The sequence below is a fragment of the Equus caballus genome, chromosome 23 (genome assembly GCF_041296265.1).
Source record: "Equus caballus isolate H_3958 breed thoroughbred chromosome 23, TB-T2T, whole genome shotgun sequence".
NCBI classification, from domain to species: Eukaryota; Metazoa; Chordata; class Mammalia; order Perissodactyla; family Equidae; genus Equus; species Equus caballus.
In genome coordinates this window covers 54,369,116-54,391,117 of record NC_091706.1, presented here as the reverse complement: position 1 = coordinate 54,391,117, position 22,002 = coordinate 54,369,116, and the positions used below count along the sequence as shown (strand labels likewise).

General features: G+C 39.3%; 1 long non-coding RNA gene across 1 annotated transcript in view; it reads right to left on the bottom strand.

Moving 5' to 3' along the window:
- Positions 1–1,884: 1,884 nt before the first annotated feature.
- Positions 1,885–22,002, bottom strand: part of LOC138920415 (uncharacterized) — a 39,981-nt gene continuing 19,863 nt past the window's right edge. Inside the window, exon 2 of the long non-coding RNA XR_011431566.1 lies at positions 1,885–2,019. This is a non-coding gene — a long non-coding RNA (uncharacterized lncRNA). The remainder of the gene's footprint in view (positions 2,020–22,002) is intronic.

The following is a 22,002-nucleotide window of genomic DNA, read 5'->3' as shown; positions in this document are numbered from 1 at the left end:
GGGCAAGCCAGTAGATCCGAATTGCAAGGGAGAACCACAACTGTGGGTGTGTTTAGCTCCCAGGACTCAGATGTGATGCCTCAGAGTGGCCTTGGCAGAGTTCTGTGCAGCGGTGAGCACTTCTGTCCAGACGACAGCTACAGCAAAGAACACATTCTAGGTATGGGGTAGGGGAAGGCAGTAGAGAGAGAAGTATCTTAACTGTTATTCGGTATCTACCAGATACCAGGCACCAAGCAGGTTGTCCTGGTTTTCATATAATCTTCACAATCACCTCCATTTTACAGAAGAGGAGAAGGAGAGTCAAAGAGATTAGGTCATTGGCTCTGAGGACACAGCTGTGAAGGAGACTTCATCACCAGAGGTAAAGGGAAAAAGATTCCCTTTCACTTAGAATCCATCTCATCTTTGTATCCCCTCAAAATGTCGGCCCACGGCACACTATCAATGTTTGTTTATTAATTGACGAATTGACCCGATTGTGGCCATTCTGTGGTCTTTAAAAGGTCGTCATTGGTGTCAAATAAACAATGAGCTCATTAAAAACCACTTGTGAAACATCTAGGCCACGGGAATTTTGTTTGATGACGGTGAAAGGCGGGAGTGGGAATTTGGCTCCAGAATCTGGCGCTGGCCCATCCACAGCAGTAGAGAAACAAAAGGAAGGAAAATCTACTCACTTCTTTTGTCTTCGGGCTAACGGCAAGTCCGGTTGTAAGCGTTTCTCCACAGTTACTACATCCTGAAGTTTCTTTCGGTTTGCCTTGAAGAACGCTGCCTATAAACTGCCACTAGGTGTCCTCAAAGTAAAAGTAACAGAGCAGAAAGGACTCTGGCAGCACGTTTAAGAAATTAACTTGACTTATTTGTCCAGGTTCTTTCACTCCTGGACGCTGAGGGATAGAGTGGTATTTAGTAGATAAATGGGAGCATCTGACCTCTGCAGAGAAAAGGCATTTAAGCTGCTCGTTTTCATTGTTAATTATGCAATGTAGTACTCTGCTTCCGGAAAGCAGGCCAAGGAGAGTTTTGAACGGGCAGTGGAAACACTGTTGTCACCCAAACTTACCGGTCATCTAAGAGCATTGTGGAGTAGAGAACACGTAGGGCCAGCTTCTCACGGGCTCTGAGCTACTGAGCCATTTCTAAAGTACAGAAACTGTGCTCTGGCAGATTTTTAACATCTAAACATCTTAAAATTTAAATTAGGTGAATGGCAGTGATTGCCTTTTCCTGAAGCAGCAGCTGCAATAGCCTTTGTTTTCCTTAGTCATGGCATGGCCAAATAGAAAAGCAAAATTTAGCCATGCCCCCAGTTAGTCTTTTAAATAAACACAGACTTTTTCCCCATCCATCTCTGCAGGCTCAGAGTCCCCCCTCCTGCTCCCCTCCCTCCAGGCCCCTTCTTCCCAGTTCTTTTTCCCATCTCCACCCCTTCTGTCTCTCTTCCATCTTCTCCCTCTTTTAATCATTTTTACACAAAACGTCAATTTTCTCATTATGATCTTTTAGACACTCAACTTAAATAAGCACCTGCCCTGGCTTTGGAGAGCCAGGAAAGGAAAAAAAATAGAGGAAAGGAGAAAAAGATTAGAAAACAGGTGTCTCTCTCTGCATGGGTCCCAAACTTAAGAAGGAAAATGAGGCCACCAGGGGTGGGGGGGGGGGGGCGGTGATAAAAGCCATGGAGGGCTGCTCCCCTTCATTTTCCCTGCCTCAAATGCTGGATTCCTATATCATGTTTTAGGAATTTCTAATCTTACCACAGCCGGATGACTCATACACACTGACTGACTCTATAGGCTTCTAGAAAACACCTGCAAAGATAAACTTAACCAGAAAAACAATCTCTCCCTCCATGGCAGCCTTTCAAGGTAGGCAGGGGAATTTTCAGCATTTATTTCCATTTTGTTCACCGAAGACTCACAGGCCTTAAACTTGATTTCAGTCATAATTGTGTCGGACAGTCCAAAACGATTTCCAAATCAAGTGGTAACTGGGCCTGGGGCTTGCTTCTGCCTGGGGAGGGAAACAGAAATGAGACAAAGATGACCTTATTTGGGGCCAGAAAGAACTGAGATTCCCGTGGGAAGCCCCGCTGTCTGCTTGCGGAAGCTGGCTCTCTGGCTCCTCAAACTGTCCCTTCCCTCATGCACCTCACTGGCCCTGGGTTGCCCTTTGGGGACACATCTTCTTCTTCATCTCCCTCAAGGCTGACTAAGATCTTTGTAACCAAAGACTCTCTGAATTCAAGTCATATAGGAGAAAGAAAGTGGGGCCCACAGAGTCTAATTTAAAACAAATGTTAACCAAGCCCACAGCAACAATCGCATACCAGCACAGCTCTTCTTCTTGTGTGAGAATCAGAAGGGCAAAGGAATCAAGAAAATACTGGAAAGTGCATACAGAAGTTCTGAATTCAGAAACCCTGGACATTGGAGTAAACCATACATACAAACGAATAACTACCTGTTTAATTCTTGTTTCTAAGATGACAGCTACTTAGTCAAGCACTTAAAATATTCCTGGCTCTGTGCTAGTGGATCTACAAACATTAATTAATTAAATACTCCAACAACCCTAAAAGGTGGATATCATTTTTTAATTGATATAATTGACATATAACATTGTGTAAGCTTAAGGGGTACAATGTGTTGATTTGATACGTTTATATATTGCAATATGATTACTACCATATATCATTATTATGTCCATTAACAGGTAGGAAGATTGTTGCTCAGAAAGGTTTGAAACTTTCCTTGGAGAGAACAGCAAATTCCTCTGACATAATTTGAGTGAAGGATACCTGAGAGCCTAAGGGATCTGGGAATTAGGAAAAACTGAATTAGAATTTAAGATGGGAAATTAGACCATTTGTTAATTTTTGGATCTTCAAAAGTGAAAACACCCAATATTTCTCAGCATACAAGGAGGGAAGCATACTCTCTGACCATCCCCTGTTTTTGTCTTTCTCTCTTTTGAAAGATGATCCATATTCTCTCCCAGTAGACTCCATTCCTCATTCAAAGCATCCGTGGGCACAATGGCCCAGGATTTGAACCCAGGATGTTCCACCCTGGATTCCTATCTGCTTTGCTGGGCTGACTTGCCACTGTTGGCACCCTTCACACCACTGCCATTGAGACCCAGTTTGCAGGGGAGAGGGACCGAAACTCTTAGAAATCTGAGTGTTCTTGTGTGAATGAAGGGGGACAACTGTGAAATGCCAATGAAATGGAGGAAAACTGACTGCCACAGCCAACTTCCTTTAGAAGCTAGCTTGTCTGAAATACTATATCCCATTCACAAGACAGTCCCTGAGGTGGTTTACGTCAGTGCTACTCAGTGTGGTCTAGGACCTCTGAACGAGATAAGAACAGAAATTGGGTGTATAGAAACCTTTGGTGGCACGACATCATCCAAGCAAAAGATTCCATATGTCCAAAAATATCTGTCTGCCACGGTTTGGAAATAAAGACAATTGGTCCTTCAAGACAAACAGTTTAAGGAGCACATTTATTTCATGAGGATCTTGATAGGTGTCTCCAGGGCTGTCTTATGAGGCTTAGGAATCATTCAGCAAAACTCAAGTTTATTGTCTGCCTCTCCAACTAGAACCTAAATTCCCCAAGAGGGGGATATCCTTAGTTCCTACTATCATGCCTGATGTTCAATTAATATTTGTTGAATGACTGAAATACACTCATTTCCCAGTGAGAAATGCCCAAAGTCTTGTCCATGAGTTGCTCTGGACCACTTTTGAAAGTGGGTCACAAGACCCAGGCATGGCTGGTCTTCTGCTCCTAGCCTGCCTCCTCACCAGCCTGCCATCTGTGCTCCCTCACCCAGCCCAGACTCCCACCTCCCTAGGAGGAGACATACGAGAAATTATTTCCATTTATTTTCCTAGATGAGCTTCAGAATCATTTGGGCACATTTTCCAAAAAGTTCCATTGAGACTTTGACTGACCTTAAATATATAAACTAATTTGAAAAGATACACATCTTTACAACACTGAGTCTTCTTCTCACTCACCAGTAGGATTTGTCTATTTTCCTGTCTTCTTTTCTAACTCGTAGTAAAATTTTGTAGTTTTCATGTTTCTACATATTTATTGGTAAACTAATTTTAGGAGGCTTTATTTTTATAGTTGCTGTCGTGTATAAGGGTCCTCCTATACCCTTTTCTTTTCTAATTGTTGGTATAGAAGAAGAAAGGAATCATGTTGTGAATGTTTATTTTGTATCCCTTCACTTTAAGGATTGGCACCTGGGCTAACAACTGTTGCCAATCTTTTATTTTTCACCCTGCTTTATCTCCCCAAACCCCCCCGCACACAGTTGTATATCTTAGTTGCAGGTCCTTCTAGTTGTGGCATGTGGGACGCCGCCTCAACGTGGCCTGATGAGCGGCACCATGTCCACTCCCAGGATCCCAACCCTGGGCCGCTGCAGCGGAGCGCGCGAACTTAACCACTCGGCCACAGAGCCAGGCCCTGTATCCCTTCACTTTAGCTAAACTTTGACTAATTCTAAGAATTTTTCATTTGAGTAGCTTGGGCATAACAGAATATTATCGACAACTGATCGTTTTATCTTCTTCCATTTCCTTCCTCCGGTTCTCCCTGTGTTTCTTCTCTTTTTCTTATTGCATTCAGCAGAGTGAATTTGTCTTAAAGAAACATTTGGTTGGGAAGAAATTTAAGATGCAACAGAATATTTGAGGAACAAAATCATGAGAGTCCACATCTCAATCTGGGATGCTGCCAATGCAGTACTTAGAGGAGGTTTATTGCTCTCCCTGCTTGTATTAGGGAGGAAAAAAAGAGAAACAATAAATTAAGTCAATACCTGATGAACTTTGTTCCCTTTAAGTTACAAACCAAAAGAAAGAGGAAAAAACAGTAATAAATTTAAACCAGAAGGAAGAATAAGAAAGAGAATTGCTAAAAAACAATTTATCTTTCCTCACAAACAGTTTAAGAAACACTAGTATCTTATCCTAGTCTCTCAGTAGGTGTCTGTGGGGCTACCCTGTAAAGCCTAAGAGGCATTAAGCAAAAGTCACTCTGCAAAGAGACATTTTCCTTCAGTCCACAAACTACTTTCTAAAGTTCTTGAAGCCTGTAGGCCTTGAAAATAAAACTAATGGATACAGTTAAAAGTAGTTTTTGAATTAGATTCCAAGGCTAAATTTGAAATAAAAGTGTGACTAGCCACTGTCTGCATTTTTATTTTAAAGAATGGTGGATTTCTTCTGCTCAGGCAGCTCAGCCATAGAGTGCTTGGTCGTTCTTGATAAGAGGCAGACCTGTATCCTGCCTGCCCTGTCAAAAGAAAGCCCAGTGGGCATTTCTTCAATAGAACCTGCAGAGACCAACTCTGGGAGTTGCCCGGATGAAGAAGGATCAACAGTCTTCTTGGGGGTACAGAGGCTGTGGGAACAACTCTACTCACTTCTCTCCATCAGCATACACCTAACGCTGATTAAAGGGTGAGCAAATGTAATTTATAAGTTGTTTATCTCAGGCCTTTGCTCAGTGAAGAAATCATCTCCCATAAGAATTTTGAAATTCTAAGCTTTACAAGAGGAAGGTGTCGGGTGGGAGGTTTAATTTATACCTCTGGGAAGTCCTGGAGCACACAAGCAAATACATTAAATTAAATATGCCTCTAAGTTGATAAAACCCCAGGATCTGGTCAAAAAGAAGCATAAATCCTTTCTGGAACATCAGGCATTGTCATTCAAGTCCCCTCAAAGATGAAAAAAAGTATTAGTTATAAAATAAAGGAAAAAAAGGAAGCAATCTGTTTTCACCTGAATAAAACCGCACACACAAAAATGCTCTTGTCTCAGAAAGTAAACCATGTGTCATAGCAAGTTAAACAGCATGAAATGTTATATTCAGTCAATCCTTACTCTACACCTAAGATAAATGAGGACCAGAGAGAAGAACTGTCTTTCTTTGGGTCTAATGGCTATTTAAAGGAAAGGACACATCTCCTGATCCCGCTAATTTCTAACTGTATCATGCCTACATAATGTGTCCTCCACATGATTCCTGCCTTCACACATCATACACTTTCCCCCATGTGACCCCTGTAGGACTTGACCTCAGAATGTAAATAATAATTACAGTCACTTACAGGAACTTCTTGTTATGTATGCCTAATTAAATTACAACAAGGTCATGTATGTTTCTAGGAAATTCCCAGCTAAAAACCACTATAACTTATATTTTATCAGAAAATGATACTGCCCCCGTGTACTTATTCTTCCTAATTTCTACCAATTTTATCTACTCCCAAGCAAACACTGGCACAAATATTTCTGAACTTCATACCTATGTGGTCAGAAGAGGAAATAGGATGCAAGGATGGGTAATGAGCATTTATTCTAACCGAAGACTTCTGAAGTCCTGGGCACTGGGTTGCCTAGAGTTTTTTCAGATTTTCTTTCCACAGATTTGTAGTTACACTGTGAGCTATTACATGCAACGTAGATTCATGCAGTGCTTCTCCCAAGCTCAGGTTCCAAACTGTCTGCCCTGGTCCCTGTTCACTTTAGGAGCAGTCCTAGATTCTGTCCTGCTCTGCGAACATGCAGTTGAAGTTCAGAAGGACTATTTAGGAGTCCATTTGTTTACGGAGAAGACATTTTCTGAGGAGCAGGAGAGGAGTTGCTGGGCATCTCGGCTCTCCATGTTAGATAAGTTCCTTGAGGACCAGGAAAATGATTTCATTTTCAAATTATTTTTGAAATATATCTTTTTGTCATGAGTTTTTAGAGTCTATTTACAGGCAAAAAATCTAAATTTTAGAACTTTAGGAACTTTTAGCTGTCACCAGTTAGCTACGTCTAAAATTCTTCATTTTTTGTTCTTTAAGAGATTCACATTTTCTCATTACAAACTGACAAGAAGTAACAGTTGGTACCAAAATTGACTTCATTACATAAGATCTTTAGGTGCCCCAAATAAAATCCTTTTTTTATCCACTTTAGTCCAAATATGGATGCAACATAGTGAGAACAAAAGAACTTTTAAGTACTTATCTTCATAAGAGAAGAAGCTTATATTATATGATTATTATAGCAAGATAGATCACAAGAAGTTGTTTTAACCTGTGAGTTTACTACAACCAATTAAGTTTAGACCAAAAAATCATGTTCCTAGGAGCCATAGCAATTTTCCAGTCTTAAGGGCTAACTGATTCATTTGTTCATTTATCCATTCCTGCATTCTTAAAAGTACTTATTAAGTGCTCACTGAGTGTGATGTAGGCATTCCTCTAGGTACTAGAGAAACAGTATGAAGTCCTTCCCACACCACCACCCCATCCCACGGCGTTTACATCCAACAGAGAAGAAAGACAATAAGTAGGTAAACAAATGAATGTGTGAATATTGCTCAGTTTTATGAAGAAAATAACAGCAGGGCTAGAGTAGGGGAAGTGGTATTGTACACAAGGTGGCAGGGTAAGTTGTCTCTACGGAGCTGACATATGAACAGAGATCTCAAAGAAGTGAAGCAACAAGCCACAGCAAAGAGAAAGGGGTTCCACATGGAGGGAGTGACATGTGCAAAGATCCTGAAGCAGGAATATGGAGAATGTGTTAGGTTTTTTTAAAAAGGACTTAATTTTTTATGTGTTTAGTCATGTTTTGTCTACATTATCTTACATTTTTAACACAGGATTGATGTACGCAACCAAAGACAGTCACAGAGCACCTGCCATGCCAACAGCAGGCTGATAACTCTAGAGATGCAGACCCCATTTGAAGGAACTTGGTGTCTCTGTGAATTGGAAGCGATCTCAGGATTTGAGTTCAGCCACTCAGCCAGAATCTCTGAAACTGGGTGGAAATGTGCTCTTCTTTGCATTGTGTAATCCAAGTTTAATATTTTTTAGGGAATATCACTTGCAAAATAGAAATGGAGGTTTATCTTTCGCAGTCTAAAGTATTCCAGTAAGTCATAAATCAACTGGTCAGTTCTCCATTTAATGATTTACCACCTTATCAAAGGCATCTCCTTGTTAGCTTTTTATGAGGCTTATCATCTAGAGCCAGCCTCCAAAATTAGAGGCTAATAAATGATTAGCTACATGTCTAGATGTGCAACAGCTGACTGAGGAGTCATACAAGATCCCTCTCCACTCACCATTCAGCTGGGTGATTAGTCCGTGTCCGCCGGCACAATCTTGTAAAGATCTGGAAATCATTCTGTTAATGTGTGCAGTACAGGCAGCTGGGGGAAAAACCTCCTCCAAGTGGCTGTGGAGAAGCTCAGTAATCTGAGTTGACTGCTTATACTGATCCCATTTCGAACTCTCAAATCTCTATCTCCCTCTGTCATCTGTTCTGTAGACAGAGGCAGATATTGATGTTTTGATTTTGACTTATAATTTTGAAAATCATGGGCTTTTCAAGTATGTTGTCAGATTTCACCTATCTTGATTCAGATTCCACTAAAGAAGTGTGAATAATGCTAACAATAGCAGCAAAAAGGTCACCCTTTTAAAGCAAATCCTTTCTTCCCTAGTAAATTTGCAGGCAAATTATGTAAAAATACTTATAAAGGGTGAAGATGTTTTATGTTCCATTAGGGAGTAAAAGTTTTTATGCACTTCAGAAGTATCCTTTCTAGCCTAATCCAGATATATAGATATGTCCTGCCTTAGAATATAGATAGATGGAGTGAAGGAGGGAGGGAGGGATGGTGGGGGGGAGGAAGGAAGGAAGGTAGGTTTAGAAACTTGATATGCTTGATTTTCTCAGGATTGAGCAGCTTCTTGAAAGCTCAGGATAACAATCTCACACAGGAATATTTACAAAAATTTTATATTCACGGTCATTTTAAAATTTCACTAAAAGATGTCTCCTTGACCAAGATCTAAGGCCAATTGTCTGCCTTCTTACGGAAAGGTGTATTCAGCAGTAAAGTTTGGTTGATGGAGAGAGAATTTGAATCAAAATAGTTGGTATTCTCTGGCAGAGGTCACAAACGATATTAAAGAAGAACAGAAAACAGAGCTGGTAAAGTAAGTGAGCTGATGGCTGTGGCGGGGGATCCAAACCACCCTATATTCCTGGAGTCACCATGTTCAAGATTCAGTACAGAGATCTAGAAGTACAGAAACTCAATGCTGATGGTGCAACCACAAACGATCAACCAAAGAAGGAATAAGTCTTGTTAATGTAATTCACAACAGGTGAGTGTATATGCTGATTACTAGCACTCTCCACAAAATATTCCCAGCTCTCACTTTCCTGGTTCATGGTAGGACTGCATTTCCCCATCCCATTGATATGAGACATGATCATTGCTTTAGCCTAACAAATATGAATAGAAGAGAAATGGGTCACTTCTAGGCTGAAGCTCTAAGAGACAGGGTGTGATTTGCCACATTCCCTGATATTATTATTATGGACGCCCACGTTGTGGTGACTACAATGAGCTGAGCCCCATGTCAACATTTGTTGGACATGTGTGTGAAAAAGAAATAAATGATTATTGGGTTAAGAAACTGAGATATTGTGTTGTTTATTACTGAAACATAACCCAACCTATCCTCCCTGTTGTGATACACTGCCCATAATTAAAAATTATTTTAACTTAAGGCACCACCTTCTTGGAATCAAGGTACATTGACAACCTAATTAATATTTAGAAATTGACTTGGTGTTTATATAATCAGAACAAACAGGACTGGAGAATGTTGTGAGATTCCTGGAAAAGGATAATGAACCATTACTGCACTCTAATAGAGCATACTCTCTGGTGATTCATTCAACACCAGAGCTCATTCACTCATTCATTCATTCACTCAACAAACAGGTATAGAGTGTGTACTATATGTCAGACACTGTGCTGGATGCTGAGGATACAACCATGAAAAGATTGGGACAGTCCAGCCCTTACAAATGTACTTACTCCCATTCTTCTAGATTCCCTGAAGATCATGTACTTTTCACCAACACATTCCTTTATCTTAACTGCTTGGGCTGCCATTTTCCTTAGTTATGTTCTTGTTCTAAACATATGCTCTACATCAGTGCTTCTCAAACTCTCAGGTTTTTTTCTACTCCATTCCAGACTAATAGTCTTGTAACATTAAATAAAAATAAGTTACTAGAAAAATGTTTCACGTGATTAAATGTCAACGCAATACCAATAAACTATAAATGTTTCCAAATGATACTTGCAATTTCTGTACCTCTCTCCTTCCGGATGGGCAAAGCTTGCAGACCACCGCTACTCTGTGGATGGCTCTCTGAGGAGGAGGACTGCTCTGGACAGCAGGTAGGGCTCAAGCAAACCGTGTTTTCTATTTTCATTTAGGAAACCATTTGCCTCTTAATCACCAAAATTATAAAGTCTTATGTGCTGGGTAACCTCTTCAGGTCGATCCTCCATTGCCCATTCAGCTCACCATTTGTGTTATTATTTAGTTAATATTTTTTAAATCAGCTCACTTTTTTATATGGATACATTTTTTAATGTCTATTCCATGTATACAGAAAACCAATTTCACTTGCCATAAAGAAAATGTAGCCGTACAAAGAAGCGCTATGAATACGTAGTTATTCAACTCTAGGGAGATGCGATTGCCTACTCTGAGAAGAGTTTAAAATCTCACTAATGCCAGACTGAAACTTCCTACTTGACGTAACCAGAAAATTGAGAGGGAATTTAAATAGAGAGCATTTACTCATTATGTATTTCAATGCTATGTAATACCGTATTCATGTTCCATCTAGAACCATTTTAAGGACCAAACAGTAGTCTCTCTACACTTCCAAAAACAGAGCATTATTTTAACTCTCCCAACATGAGGACCATCTCCTAGTTGTCTTCTATGGTTATCTCTGTCTTCAGTCACTAATAAGGTGTTCATAACCAAATGGATAACCGATTGAACTTGGGTATCAAATGTCACCAGTTCCTATCCTTGTACCCTTGTCTTATGGACCACTGATGCTATAGATTATAGGCTCACTTCAACTTCTGAAAGTAATACTCTCCCCAGATCTAAACAGTCTTATGAGACTTTTTAGAGTACTATTGCAGCATCCGGCACACCATAAGTAACCAAATAACTTGTATTTCTTCCTTCTTCTGTTATTAATAGGTTTCTTTTCCTGATGAGACAGGAAAAAATATATATATTTAATCACCGGAATTCCCCTTAGGCTCCCTTGGAGCTACAAGGAGAAAAACGAATTCTTACCCACTTGTTTTTTACTGTTGTAATGATTTAATCATAATCCACAATTATAATATTGGTGATATTATCCAACAGACCTGGGAGGTTTGGCTTGGTCTCTCTGTTTTCATATACCTACAACCCTACCCAACTTAGAGCATTACTTTGACTTAAGGGGAAGACACTCCAAAGACAGAAGAAGAGTCATTCACCTAGTTGTTTATTCTCTGCGAATTACCCCAACTGAACTCCAGAGCAGGACTTCCGTGTGCGCTAGGTTAAGCTGTTAACATGCACAGGCTAAAGAATTAAATTTGTGCGATATTCCCACAGATGTGAATGAGAGGCGAATCGTTATAACAATGGAAAGATCCTTCCGCAGGCATTTCTTACCTAATGTTGAACTTTTATCAAAGATTTTTTTTTCCAGCTAGCTGTTTCAAATAAATGCTAACCATACAGTGTCTCTTCTCTCCCTTCAGGATATACAAACCACAGAATTCCGATGACTCACCCCAAAATAGCTTATGAATATGCCAGGGGCGGAAGGGCATGCTGTTTGGTTCTTTAAAACTTCCTGCCAAACTGAAGCAACTGAGAAACTGAACATACACAGATATTTGGGGACTAACTGTGAGTAATAATGAGAACTTAATCCCTTTTAGTCTTCTGGGTTAGCAACAGCTTGCCTGACATGTCCGGTTACATCCTGTTTGCTACGCATGTGACTCCTCAAAAAAATAATAATATAATATTAATAGCACAATGTTCCATTGTTAAGACTGCTATTATCTATGTCAGTGGTTCCCAAACATTTGTAGACTACGGTCAGATGCAGCCATTTGTAGATGAAGGTCATTTCTTGAAAGAATTATAAATTAACGGCTTATGAAACAGACGTATTATTATTATGACTTTGAAATAAAAAGCCAGGATTCAACATATGGAATTTTAAGGCTGCATAAGCCCTTAAAAATGAAAGGCAGTAAAGTATATTGATTAAAATCTCGGGTTTGAATCCTAGACCGTACACCATCTATGTTACCTTGACCTCTCTAAGTATTAATTCCCCCATATGGAAAATGAGGACAGTAATAATACTATCCATGACTAGGGTTGGGACCCTGTGTCTATAGGGTGAGGATGAAATAAAGGCATGTATCTAAATAAGAGGTATTACTAAGTAAATAGCTTATCTACTGCAATCTCTTTTCAGCAATAATGAATCTGAAGACCAAAGCCATTAAGTGACCTAAGAATGGTCCCCCACTGGTCAGTGCAGTGCCAAGACAGAGCATTACAAGGCTTTGGTTAAAAACAGGCTCTGCAGTCAGTCCGCTCAAGTCCACATCCCACGTTCCTATTTGCCAGCTGTGTGACCTCAGGCAAGTCACTTAACTTTTCTGTTCCTCAATCTTCTTGTTCATAATATTAAGATAATAATAGTATTTTTCTCACAGGGATTCTGTGACAGCTGAAAAAGAATGCATGTAACAGTGCCTGGCATATGATAACTAATCAATACGCACTACTACACCCAAATTGAGAAGTCCTGGTTCTCCCAAATACAAATTTTATAGTAAAATAAATGTCAACAATGCTGGACTCTTTAAAACTATATCCATAAAAGCAACCTAATGGTTAAAAAACCCCAAAAATTTATTTGATGTCGTTTACAAGGCGATCAGAATATTTGCAGATGTCTTTCCAGATCAAGGTACATGTTTTCTTCAACCGTGTTTGTGTGTCATATTTCCCTTTCCTTATAGAGGAAGGATACAAAACAACAACTTAAAAATATTTCAAAGCACCTCAATTGCTGAAGAGTCACTTTGACTGGAGTTTGACAGGAATGCCAATATCCAGCTGCCCTTGACATTATGGAAAAAGTGAAATGCAATGGAAACAGCCCCAGAGTCTCCTTTCCAGTCCAGGCTCTGCCACTTGACAAGCCATAGTCAAGTTACTCAAGCTCTGGGTCACCATCTGTAAAATGGGGGTAATTAACAGTGCCTGCCTTATTGTAAATACTATCTGGAAACAAGTATGTGACATGCTTCATAAAATGTTATACGTTCTATTCATATTTATGTTTTAAACACTGTTATGGCACTTTAGTTTATTCAAAACCGTTCTGAAACAGTTAAGAATCAGAAATATACTTTTCTTTGCTTATTACATACTCAAAGGACATAAAGTCTCTCATTTTAAGAAGAAGTAGGGAAAAGAAACAGGAGAAACCCTTCAAATCCCAGAGAAGAATTTAAAACTTGCCAATCTTGACATGATAAAAAGGTGTGTAAGACTATGTATTTTTATATCTCTTAACAAGAATTAGCACAGACCCCCACAAATATTGGGTGCTTAAGACATATTTTTAAAAGAATAGATAAGACACAAAATTAAAGATTTTAGAGCTTATTGTGTCCAGCCCCTAATTGACACCACTGTGTCCCTACTCACATCCAATTAGTACCTAATTTGAAAATCACTGATCTAGGCCCAGTCATTGATGGCCTCCAAGAGTGACATGCCTACAACTGCTAGCACCTTAATAAAAAAAGTTAAAAAGGTGACAGTGGCATAAAGAACTTCTCCCCCAGCCTGTTGCTTGTTTTCAAGCAATAGACTACACTTTACCTTTGCATTGGAATTCTGCAAGTGATTTCAATCCCACATTGAAACCAAATGGTCAAAGGACCTTAGAAACCATACTTCCTATCCTCAATAGACATCATTTCCAAAAATAAGAGAAAAATCTTCAGACGGCTTTTGTGACTCCATGTGTCTCTTGAAGCACCCTAAGAAATGAATGGGAATGTGTTGCGATTTGCGAATGAAATGAGGCCCTCGCGATCATATCAGAGCCAAAGATCAGAAGGAGCCTATTCTTCAGGGTTGCACGTGTTTGCTGGCACAGTCCTCTAGATGCGTCAGAGCCTCACGTGACACAGACTCATTACTGGATGAAAAGCCAAGGCCTAATGGTGTGGGCCATATGTGACTTGCCACTTCCAGCCAAGCTTTCCAAGCCCTTTCAGAAATAGTCCAGCAACTTGCTTCCCCACTATACTCTGAAATATTTCTGAGAACATAGCCACCACAGACTCCTAAATTTTCTTGCCACTATGAGTTTGCTCCTGGCTCTTCTGATGACTCTCCTCCCCGTTTACAAGCCCAAAGCGGAAGCTGGGATGCTCTTCTCTGTGGGCGCTCAATAAATATTTATTCAACTCTGTTCAGTCATACCCAGAGATAACAAGCAGCAGGGATTACCAGATTTCCTAAATGCATCTGAAAACCCATTCCTGGGGTCAGGATGATAGGGGGTTGTTCCCTTACAGAAAAATCCATTTTCTCAAATGCACTGCATTAAGCTTCAATACAGATGCTGTGTCTTACTCGAGCTTTATAAAAAATTCAACATACCTGTCACAGCAGCTTAAGGCTCCAAGGCAGATAATCTGAATCAGTAACAAAATTCTCCCAAAGTAATGGGTGGTTCACAGACATCAAAAGAAGAGTCAAACCCATCATGAAATATGTATTGGAGAAAAATAGCATAGAACCAGCTCTTGTTTCTTGACATTTCAAACAGTATGTCCTCCTGTCTTCCGTGACAGATTCTATGTCATCTTAGTTTGTGTACACCCTGTGCCTGGGAAGTGCTAGGAACATAAATACATATTTTGGGGGATTTTTTATTACAGAAATAAATAATGAATGAATATGGGATTGCAAGAGAGAAATAAAGGAAATGTAAAAGGAAAGGAAAGAAAAAAGACCTAACCTCTGGTTAATCAACATTTATTCTATGAATATAAGCACTTTATTATTATTTTTGTGTGTATTTACATCTTAAATCTAAAAACAAGCCTATGAAGTACAATTCTGTATACAATGGCAAAAAGACATAAATAACATCTAATCCTTGAGCTCAAAAGGATAAATTGGTGAAAGAAAGTTTCACACATCGTGGAAAAAAATGACCAAAGTTGTTCAAGATAGAACACCGGATATATAGTAGGAGAAACATGGCGAATTTACCAAAGACTGGCATTTTCAATACTTCTATAATTTGAGAGGCAAAGGAGACTATGGTGGACAAGAGTAGAAAAGAATGCCTACATAAATAAACAAGCAAATAAACAAAAGTAGGTGGGCCTCAAAGAATTTGGGGAATTTGAATAAATGAAATAGAAGAGGGAATTTCAGGGACAAAACTGGGAAAGGGGTTTCCCAGGCACATGTGTGTTGAATGACTGAATGTAAGTCGTCACCAGGGACTGAGGAGGAGATAGCACCAGAGCTGTCCCTCTCTCTTTGTGGAGAAATAAATGACTCTTAATTGTAAATGATAGTTATTAATATTAAATTATAAATATTAATAATACTTATTAATAATTAATAGCTACAAATCCAAACTGGGTGGAAAAGGGTGGAGAAAGAGAAAAATGCTGAAAAAGATTGAGTCTGGCAAGGCCATTTGGGGATAATCGGGGAAGGTCAGGTCAGCGTCAGCTGAAAGGCAAGCGCCTGGAGCCATCCTTGCCCACACCCAAGGGAGCAGCTCTTTGCCGGGTGCTCACATAGCTCTTTGCACATATATCAGCCATAGCAAGTATGCTTATATATTGCTGATTTCCTCCTGCCAGTTTTATCACCTCCGGTCAGGGTGTTAGCTCATAAACAGCTGTTGATTGAAAAAAATCAACCAATGGTATGGACTCTGACAATGACAGAATTCTCGAGCAGCTTAGGTGGGAGTAAGTTCAGCGCTGGTACATGCTTTTTAAAAAACCCTAACCCTGACTCTAAAGTTGAGCCCAGCCTGGAATAGCGCAAACAAGGAAACTCAGTAAGAACGGTCTCCCAACCTGGACAAAGCTAAACTCTTATCTATTCTCTGCACCTGTAACCGCCTGACTTATAAATAGTTTGCCCTTTTACTTTGCTTCACGGTCAGCTGCACAGCAGAGGCAATGCCTGAGATCACGTTGCTGTTGTGACTAATCTCTACAAAGAATAGTGCAGGAGATGAAAGGGACACCACCTCCAAGGCCCCCAACAGCAAGAGCAGGGAGCCCACCAGCCCAGTGTGGAGAGTCGCAATGCAGGGATCACGAAATGTGACTAGCTGGAAAAGAAAGACAGAAAGAAAACAAAAAATAAAAACACCAAAAAGGATTTGGGCAAGATGGGACAGAGACAGTACAAGAGAAGGAAATTATTGACCAGTGCCTGAGAATTTGTGCACTTAGAAGGCAGATGTTACAATATCTTAGTGCATAAGTTAAAAATACACTGCCCCAGTTAATCAGCTCAGTGGTATGTTCCACAGCCTCAAAAGTGATCATTATGAAGATTATATGGTAGCACAAAAACTCATTTATCTATTGATCTGATGAATATTTATTGAGCTTCTCCTATGTGCCGGCTCTGCTTTAGATGCTGGGTGTACATGAGAGGGTAAAACAGACAAAAATGCCCCCACGATGAACTTAACATTCTAGCACAGTGCACATGATACAATGCTATGACAAGGCACAGAACAAATTCAAGGCAGCAGAAAGGAAAGAGCCTGAGCTTTGAAGGCCTGGTAGATACAGTTTAGCTCTCAATTCTGCCACTGACTTGCTGTATAACGTTGAGCTGATTGGCTGCTCTTGCTGATTCTGTTGCCTACGTTTATAATAAAAGAGGACATAAAAATATCTCACAGTATTATTGCAAAGACTAAACAAGATAAAAAGTCAGTCAGAACCAAATCTGACAATACAATGTCCTAGCTGTCCAAAGAAATCCTTCCAATAGAGAATACCACACACACACACAAAAGGTTTATAAAGCTTTTTTTTTTAGGGGAAGATTCTCCTTAAGCTGACACTTCTTGCCAGTCTTCCTCCTTTTTTCTTCCTTTTGGCCACCGCCCCCCCAAAGTCCCAGTACATAGTTGTGTATAGTTGCAAGGCCTTCTGGTTCTTCTAAGTTAGCCGCTGCCACAAGATGGCTACTGACAGACAGACAGACATGGCTACTGACAGAGTGTTGTATGTCCATGCCCGGGACTGAACTTGAGCAGCTGAAGCAGAGCGTGAGGAATTTTAACCACTACACCATCAGGGCTGGCTCTATAAAGTAATTTTTAAAAACTAATGCACGGCTGAGTATGCAAGAAAGTCAGAGAAATCCTCAGAGGCCAGAAACAATGAGAAAACACATATGCAGCAAAGTAAGCAAGCATGTGAGACAGCATTTGTCTTGTGGGCATCTGCCAACCCACAGTGGACCCAGGATCAGGGAACTAATAAAGCTGCCAAAAAAAACACCCTAAAGCCAGGATTCCCAAAAGAGCCCACCTTCAAAGGGGCATTGATATGCGTTCCTGTCTCCTCCTTAGATTTGGGTAGAGGAAAAAATATCTACCCAGAAAGTTACTAGCCATAATCCTATACTCACACAGATTAGCACCTTCTGGTCACAATACCTATGTGGACCCTAAAAACAAAGAAAGCTGAAAACTTAATTTAAAACTTTCCTGAGTTGTTGATGCTGCCCCCTGCCTCTGCCCCGGCACCTGACAGAAGTAAATATAAATTCTTTCTAGAGGAAAGCACTTTAAACTCAGACCTCAGAGTTCCTGCAAGATTAGGTGGCAAGGCACATGATATTTACACACAGTAAAACCAGCTACTATGAATGAAAGTCAGCAGAAATAATAAATTTTAACAAGTAGTCAAAATATTAAATGTGTAATAAATATTTTAAAGAAATAAATAAGTACAAAAATATATAAAAGGAATGAGACATAAAAATTACCAGGCAGGTCTTTTTAAATAGAATTCCTGGAAATGAAAGATATAAAATTATTGGAATTAGAAATGCCCTGGGAGAATATACAGCATAGGGAATATAGTCAACACCATTGCAATGATTTTGTATGATGACAGATGGTAACTAGTCTCATAAGGGGGATCATTTTGTAATGGAAGTAAATATCGAATCACTGTGTTGTACACTTGAAACTAATACAATATTGTGTATAAACCGTACTTCAATAAAAAAATACATATGAAACATGTACTGTGGGAGGTGCCAGCCAACGCATGGAGGCGTATTTATTTTTGTAGGCTTGTGTCATTGATTCATACTTTTTTAAATTATTTTTAATGGCTTTACTAAGGTATAATTAATACACAAAGAACCGCACATATTTAATGTTGTACAACTTGATGAGTTTGGACATGTGAAAACAGCCGTGATACCTTTGCCACAATCAAGGAAATAGACATATGTAAGACCTTCCAAAGTTTCCTTGTGTCCTTTCGGGTTTTTTTCTTTCCTCTTTTTGTTTGTTTTTGGTGGTAAAAACACTTAACATGAGATCTATCCTTTTACGAAATTTTGAAGTGCCGGATACTGTATTGTTAACTGTAGGTACTATGTTGTACATCAGATCTCTAGAACTTATACATCTTACATAATTGAAATTTTATACCCATTGAACAATAACTCCCCACTTTCCCTTCCCCTAAGCCCCTGGAGACTATCGTATTCTCTGCTTCTATGAGTTTGACTATTTTAGATTCTTCATATAAGTGGAATCATGCAGTGTTTGTCCTTCTGTGACTAGCTTGTTTCACTTAGCATAATGTCCACCAGGTGCACCCAGGTTGTTGCAGATGACAAGATTTCCTTCTTTTTAAGACTGAATAATATTCCGTTGTATGTATAGACCACATGTTCTTATCCGTTCATTTGTCGATAGACACATTGGTTGTTTCCACAGCTTGCCTATTCTGAATAATGCTGCAGTGAACATGGGAGTGTGACCCATACTTTTTCTATTAAGATATCATAATATATGATGATTCCTTAGAGCAAGGGTTCTGAAGTCGAGTCCATAACCCCTAGAATTCAGGGAGTTTGTGAACTTGAATAGGAAAAATTTAGATATTTATTTTCACTAATTGGAATCTAGCATTTCTTTCAATTTTGAGTGTAAAAAAAAACTCATGGAAGTGATAACAATAACTTTGACTTTTTCATCAATATAAATCTCAGATATTTTCATATCATATAATTGCTACAAATATCACAAAATATTATTTATACTTATCTCATCAGAATCATATTACTCATTATAATAGACCTATAGTTACTTCCCTGTTATTTAATGTGTTAAAGAGTGTATGTATTACTATATCACATTTTTATATTTTTTATACTTTGATAACTATATTTCAACATAACTGGCTTCTTTTGTAGTCTTGTTTATTTTATTTTGTCCATTTAAAAATCATTATTTAGAGAAATCCCTAGGCTTCGTCTGACAGCCAAAGGTGTCCATGGCACAAGAAAAGTTAAGAACAATACTGCAAAAGCAAACTCAGAAAAAAATGTTATGAATTACCTGACAATGTAAATTAAAATTAATTCTCTCTTTATTTTTTAACTTAAATATAGCCCTTTGACACATTTCACTAAGTTTATTTTTGTTTTGGCTTTCAAGTTTTAATATAGATGTTTGTCACAATTTAATTGTGAAAGAGGAAAGGAGCAAAGAGAGAAAGAAGAAGTGGAAGAAATGTTTTGCAATTTATCAAGCTATAAGCTCTTACCTCCTGTCTTACCGAAAAAGAGAAAAAATTATTTGAATGCCTCTACTTTCTCTCTGTTATTTCCAAATCACTCATCTAAGAATTTGTATTGGAAACAAGGCATATTTTCAACCTCTTGAGGAAGTAATTTACTTTTGCACTTACTACCTGACACTTAAAATATAATTTAGATTTCAGACATTTCTACACAAGAGTCAGAGTTTGGGTATTCTCTGATTTGTTTAACAACGTTGTTGTCACATTCTGTCTTAGATCTCTTTGCAAAATGTAGAAATAAATTTCAAATATTTTCCCTGCACCCTGATATTTTACTCACTTTAACTCCCGCTCTGGACCTTTTCGATGGCATTCTATCTTAGCCCTTGGATTCCTGCGTGTTTGTGTCTCAGGTTCATTAAACTCAGCTGACCCACCACACCCCAACCAGAACTTCAAAAGCAGCTATGAACAGCAGCACTTGTTCTGGCTAGAAAATCATCCTGCGCCCCTCCCTGTTTACTCTCGAAATGTTTGGGCCTCCTTTCATCTCCAGTTCTCGGATTCGGGCACAATAACCCAGCTCTGACGTCAGCATCTAACCCTCTGAATCCCAGGCTGTCACTGACATTTGTATGCCATGCTGATTCTGTGGCTCTGCTCACACAGCTATTTTTGCCATCTCCACTGCCGTGACTGAGAAATTTCCCTGTCTGGGATGAGCCTTCAAATCTCCAGAGGACAGGGATTTGGCCATCTACTGCCTGTTTTCATACAGCCCACCCAGATCTGGAAAGATCTATACCATTAGCCACAGTTGCAACAGGACTTTTAAATGACTCACTGTATGCTATCATTGATCCTCTCCTGTACCTTAAATGAAATCAACCTTCTTGTTACACTTTCAAACCTACTTCAGCAAAGTGACATATCCAATACAGCAGAAAAGTGGCCTTTTCTGAAAGTTTTCTTAGGGGATTGGGAAATACAGTAAATTGCGCCTCACAACCCAGAGAAAAATTCCAAAAAATATTTTTTACTCATCTTTCTCCTCCTCACACATCAGTAGCCCTTCTCTGTCTCTGTCTCTCTTTCTCTTTCTCCCTCTCCCTCTTTTTCTCTCTCTGAATCTCTAGCTCATTGCTGCTAAGTTCCATGCAGCTATAAAAAAGAGTGAAGAAGATCTCTATGAATTCACGGGAAGCAATTTCCCAAAGATACTGTGAGGTGCCTAACAGTACAACGCATAAGAGCATATTTCATAGGCTACCTTGTATGTAACAAAAGATGGGGAAGTAAGAAATCATACATACACCTGCACACCTTTACAAAAAAGAAACAAGAGGGGACGGCCCAATGATGTAGTGGTTAAGTTCGTGAACTCCACTTCGGTGGACCAGGCTTCACAAGTTCAGATCCTGGGCATGGACCTACACAGCACTCATCAAGCCACACTGTGGTGGTGTCCCACATACAAAGTACAGGAATATTGGCACAGATGTTAGCTCAGGGCCAATCTTCCTCACAGGAAAAAAAAGAGAAGAAGAAGCAAGAAAGGAGAAACCTGAAAACAATGAAGTTGGTTACCTACAAGAGGTGAAGGGAACAGAATGGAAGGGATATGTAAGACAGTGACATTCCCCTGAGAATTCCTATTTTATAGTTTTGACTTGAAATCATGTTAAAATTCTACATACTGAAAGAATAAACATACAACAAAAAAAGGGTGAGAAAGGGGGAAAGACTAAAACTGAGAGCAAACTGAAACAAATGAACCCAGTGTTATTTCAAAAGAAAGACAGAACATTAGAGGGATGGGATGGCAATGAAAGAACTCTATGTAACTTCTGATCACAGTATTTCAGTCTCAGCCTTGGGTCAGGCATAAAGCAGGGGATGGAGATAAAAACCTATCTTTTTAATAGGTTTGTTTTTAGTGGTATGCGCAAAGACATTCTGAAATTATTTTATATCTTTAATAGGATTCAACAAATGAGGAAATGTATTGAGGTTACTGGAGCCACAGTTTTCTCACTGTGCCAGAAAAGATATTCTAATATGGAAGAGGGAAGGCAAAAACCCTGTGAGGATGGATGGGAATTGGTAGTATCAGCATGGACTCAAGATTTCTAATATATAAATTTGTATATGCATGTATATGTGTACATGCATATGTATTTATGGGTGTGTGTATACA